Below are 5,741 nucleotides of genomic sequence, written 5' to 3' on the forward strand. Positions count from 1 at the left end.
TGTAATTTGGCTCTAAGGAAACCTCAGAGGTATTTTTGGCAGGGGATTTAGTAGCTGGGAAGATGAGACTTAACCCTTCCCTACTGCAACCCTCACCACTGAATCTCCCCCACCATAATTAGCATTGAAAGAAGCTTTGTTTTGGGTACAATAGAGAGCTTCTTTGGAGCCTAACTGCAGTGGGTGAAAGAGAAATGAGACTCTGCAGACACCAGGGAAGGCCTCTGCAGAGACATGTGGCCTATGGGCACCAGGCTGGTGACCGACGTCTATAGTGTGTGCGGTTATTATTTCATGTCAAGTGTACTGCTGTGGTGGATTTACTGACAAATGCTCTATTGCTAATTCATGCAACTAGCCCAGGAACTACTTGTGAAAGACCATTTAAAAACTGAATTGCTTGCATCTTCTGTATGAAGCCCTATTAAAATGAACAGTGACAGGGAGATTTCTTTAGAAGAAGAATTTTCCCCATAAATGAGGCTTTTCTTTTTTCCTATCAGGTTACAGAGATAACCATCATCTCGCAACAGTATATTTCTCAGGTTTATTGTAATTCAGTGACGTAGAAGCTGTTCTTTTTAAAAGTGAATTGAGAAAAAATGTCAGATGAAATCTGAACTCTTGAGAATGAATTTCATTTTTATCATATTAAAAAGCTGCATTTTTTGTTTCAGCTTGTAATGGGGTGGAAAACCAGCTGGATTAAAAAAAACAAAAACCAGTTCTGATAAACGCTTAATAGCATACTTTTTTCTCTTCTGTGCTCATAAATAGGTCTATAATGTTCCTTGAAATTGAATACAGTAATTATAAGAAAGGCCTTGGTTTGTATGGTAATCAGTACATTACGGGAGACCCAAAGGGAGAACCAAGATAAAATCTCCTCGCATATTCCTTTAGCCTGAAAAGCAAACCCAAATTTGGATTAATGCTATGATAATTGAGGGCCGGGTAAACGCTCAACCCCTGTACCATTTCTTTAACTTAAAAACCACCTTTCTCCCACCACTATTCATTTAAAAGAGAAGTAAAAAAGGTAAACTGACCCCTGACAGTTAGGTCCAGTCGTGGACGACTCTGGGGTTGCGCCGCTCATCTCGCTTTATTGGCCGAGGGAGCCGGCATACAGCATGACTAAGCCACTTCTGGCAAACCAGAGCAGCGCATGGAAACACCATTTACCTTCCTGCTGGAGCAGTACCTATTTATCTACTTGCACTTTGTGCTTTCAAACTGGTAGGTTGGCAGGAGCAGGGACCAAACAACAGGAGCTCACCCCGTCGCAGGGATTCGAACCACCCACCTTCTGATCAGCAAGCCCTAGGCTCTGTGGTGTACCACATGGTACACCACAGTTCCCCTCTTCTACAACAGCGTTTCTCAACCGCTGGTGTGCCGCGACGAGAAGGGTGATTTGCATTGTCACGTCGCTGACCCGCCGGAAAGGCGAGCGCCCGCGTCGTGACCCGGCCAGCTTCCTTTCCGGCGGGTTAGCGCTGTTTATTGGCAGCCGCCAGGCACGTGACAATGCAAATCGCCCTTCTTGTCGCCGCACGTCGCGGCAAAATTTAGAGTCGGCATCCAGCCGGAGGCCAGAGAGGGCGCCGCCGCCGCCGCCTGGGGAGGAGGAGGCAGGCGGGGAAGGCTGCGCAGGGCTTCCCTTCGCCGAGCCAGAGCGGCGGTGGCTGCCTGGGGCGGCTGGGAGGGAGGCGGCGGCAGCTGCGCGCCAGTGTCTGCCCGCCTGGGGTCTGTGCGTGTCGTCTAACGTGTCCCCGCTCGCTCCACAGGCTCTGTGCCTGGTGGGTCCGCCTGGCTACCGTGCAGCAGTTCTTCAGTGGCATGCTTTACGTCTCCCCTCCAAACTAAACTAAATATAGGGCGGCACAGAGTTGGTGTGCCGCGGGATTTTTTTTCATAGAACAAGTGTGCCGTGGCCCAAAAAAGGTTGAGAAACACTGTTCTACAAACTACAGAAGAGGTTCCCCTCTACTGTAGTTTGTAGAAGCTGCTGAGTAGGATTTGTTTTGGGGGAGAATTTCAACGGGGGAATTCCCACTTACTCGCATCCTATAATGGAACTCCAGAGTAAGTGGTTCCCACAAGGAAGCCGCAGAAAGAATGTGGTTGGTCAAGGGCACTGTGGATTCAAAAAAGTTGAAAACCACTGGTGTAGGGTTTCCTCCTGAGCCTTTTCTTCTCCCAAAGATGTTCTACATGACAATGGGTAAAGGACATCAAATTCTATTGATTCCAGTGAGGAGGTGCTGTATTTTTCTGTGTATAAGGCTATATTTCCCCCTAATTGTTTTAAGTTTGAAATTGGGGGTTGTCTTATACATGGAATGTTGCAATTATTTATTTCTTAATTTTGGGCTCAAAAAATAGGTGTTGTCTTATATAAGGGAGCATCTTATACACAGAAAAATATGGTATTTGCATGTGTTTAACACTGCTACTGAAATAGATGAGACTTTAAAAGTATTTAAGCCAGATAGATCATGCCCTTATGATTATTATTTTAGAAACTAGTGTATCTCTCTATAAGATGCTATATGGAGCTCAGTCAGCCTTAATTTTATTATCCTGTCAGGAAATAATGCAATATCATCTGAATTAAGCCAGTTTCTCACTGCACCGGAATATTTTAAGATGTTCTTAATGCAAATTTGAAAGATTGAGACCCAAAGAGGCAACTTTTACTTTTCATAAGACATCTGATGTGAATAATAAAGATATTCATACTCAGCAGTATTTCAGAGAAATGTGCTCACTGGCTTCCTTGTGTAGTCTGGTGAGAAAAGTAATTGTATCGCTGCTGCTCAAAAATGTGGAAAACACATTCATATGAGCAGTAAAAAAGATCTGAGGGCAGTAAAAAAGATTTGATTTCTCTCGTCCTATATCACAAATGGATGAAATCAATCTGGTGCTATAGAGCTGCTGCTGCTGTTCCACTCTTATTTTGAATTGCAGCATGAAAGTGGATATAATTGTGTGGTTTAAAAGACTTCAGTGCCCACTGAAGAATTTTTTACAGACCCTTTCCCCTATATGCCATAACCACTCAAACATGTGCTATTTGTCTCAAAAAAAAGGCCTTCTATGTAAGTAGAAAATAGTTGAACACAATTACTTCTGTGGTATATTTAAGTTCTTATGTTATTTATCCCCACAACAATCCTGTGAGGTAAACTAGTAGAGGCCCACTTGCACTGAAAAGTAATCCTCCTTGACTGGACCCCTCCCATGATGAATTCAGCTCTGCATTTTAACCACTTACCACCCCCAGGTACCACCTTCCTCTCTCCATAGCTTACCTGCTAGCAGAAGCAAAACAATGAGGCCTCTCTTGAGACTTCAATTCCCTTCAGGTCTGGAAGGCTGAGACAGGAGCATCCCAGGGACCCTGGGAAATCCGGGGCACCTGCTGTGGAGCTCAGGGTGGCCCTGGGAAACTGTTGCTTCAACATTCCAGGTGCAAAGGAATGACAAGAAATGAACCAATCATGCCTTCCCATCATTGCCCTTACTCCTACTAGGTAAGGTTTGGGCAGTAGAAAGGATGGTGAGGTAGGACCTAGGGCAGCATTCCCCAATCTGGTGCCTTTCAGATGTTTTGGACTACAACTCCCATCTGCCCAAACAACATGGCAAGTGGCAATGGATAATGGGAGCTGTAGTCCAGGGAAATGATGATGACGCCAGGTAAAGAAAGACTGACCTTGACACTCGTAAAGCAAATGTAGCTGAGAACATTGTCAGTGTTGCCTTGCCTTCTATCTTTCATTTGTCTAGATGAAAATTTCTTATCTGAGAAACCGTCTGTCAGAGAAGCTCATATTATACATTTCTCAAGGCATTTTTGCTTTGCTCATCATCCAGAGATCTTTGCACCAGGTGAGCCGGCTAGTGCCATGTGGGGTGACCCACCAGACAGACAGCAAGTGCTGTTGGCTTTCCCACATAATTGTTGACACACACACACACACACGGGCCAGTTTCAGGGCCAGGGCTCCAGAACCCACTCTAAGGCATCTACAAGCTGTTATTTCTCATGATGTTCCAGAATGAGGTAACTTCCGGTGCTCTGGGGCATTGTGGAAACTGAAAATCATGTTTTGCGACAGCCCTCTACTGTTGCCAGGGAGGCCCATGGTTGGGTATCATCATCACAGAAGAAAGCTTGTGGGATACACTTTGCTGAGGGCTCCCTCCAAACTGGAGCTGCTCATGGTTTCTGCTGCTGGACTGGTGTGATTATGGTAGAAGGGCAAGCTTCATGTGGAAATCGGCTCCCGTACATAGCTCCCTTTCATGCAAAAAGTTGCCGGACATGTAATATCCCAACCTCCGGCACTCAGAGTTAGGGTATGATGAAAGTCCTTGTGGGTACAAGGCTAGTCTGAAGGAACACCTGCTGAAGAGATGGTTGGGATGTTAAACTTTGACGGCAGTGGGTGGGGTTCATTTCAGTCAGTTATGTTTCTTTCCCCTCTCTTATTTGCTTCTCTTTTATATTTACTTTGTGCAGTCTGTGGCATTTCTCGTAAAACCAAAAACAAATTGTAGACTTGATTCACTCCCCTGCTTGTTCACTTGAACAGAGATGAAGAAACGATGTCAAAAAAAAAGGTAACTATTGCACTAAAGTTCAGCATGTACTACAACCACTAGATGGCATTGATTCAGTATCTAAATTCAAGATATGGATTCTACAGTAAGCATACTTAACAAATAAAGTTCAGCAACCACATGTAAGTGGGCTTTTTAAAATTTACATTTTTAAAAATATGTTTCAGAAGCATAGCTGCCAAGTTATCCCTTATTTTAAGGGATTTTCCCTCATGCTGAATAGGCTTCCTCGCGAGAAAAGGGAAAACTTGGCAGCTATGTTCAGAAGGCAGTGTGGTGCATATACCTTGGTTGTAGGGAAGGAAGGAAGGAACTGCTAAACCAGTTGCTTGCTCATGAGTAGCTTGACCAATCAAGTTGAACAGGCAGCAGTTGGGGTTGGGTGGGGCTGGTAAAATACTGAAAACTTCCAGATGCCTCCTAAGGGCTTATGAGCCTCAGGTTGCCTTCACTGAGGTTGCCTCAGTGAGGTCCAGGACCGATTCAAGCACATACCAGACACTGATATTTTCACAGTTAATGGAGATTAAAGTAAGTAGAGCCAAAGGCGATAGCAGGCAGAGTGGGCTAATTCTAGTTTTATCTTCCTCCCTTCTGAAAGCTACAAGGGCAAAACAGAGACTAAGTAAGAGGACCACGGACTGATCTTAAGCAAGGGAACTGGCAGGTGGTGGCTGACAGAGGAGAGGTGGACGTTGGTGGGGCAGCGCCCCATTTACCCTACTGTGTACAACTTCTGGAAAAGGCAACATTTCTGCTCAGCGACCTTATGCACACAGTTTAACAAATTCTACGTCTGTGAAATCCGATGCAACCTGAAATGAAGTGCTTCTGATCTGCACTAAAATTGGACCCAGATTTTGCACTTCCCTAAATTTTGTGATACAGGGTTGTAGCCAATGAAGTTTTACTTAGAGCAGATCCATTGAAACTAATGAATTAAATTAGCCGTGCACATTAATTTCAATGGGACTACTCTGAGCATGACTAACACTGGATGCAATATACAGTTTTCAGATCTAAACAATAACCCCCAAAAACATTTTAAAATGTTAATTTTAATACAAACATGTGTGCATTGTACAATAAATTTTTAAAATATACAA

Source organism: Zootoca vivipara, chromosome 8 (assembly GCF_963506605.1).
Source record: "Zootoca vivipara chromosome 8, rZooViv1.1, whole genome shotgun sequence".
In the NCBI taxonomy this organism is placed as follows: Eukaryota; Metazoa; Chordata; class Lepidosauria; order Squamata; family Lacertidae; genus Zootoca; species Zootoca vivipara.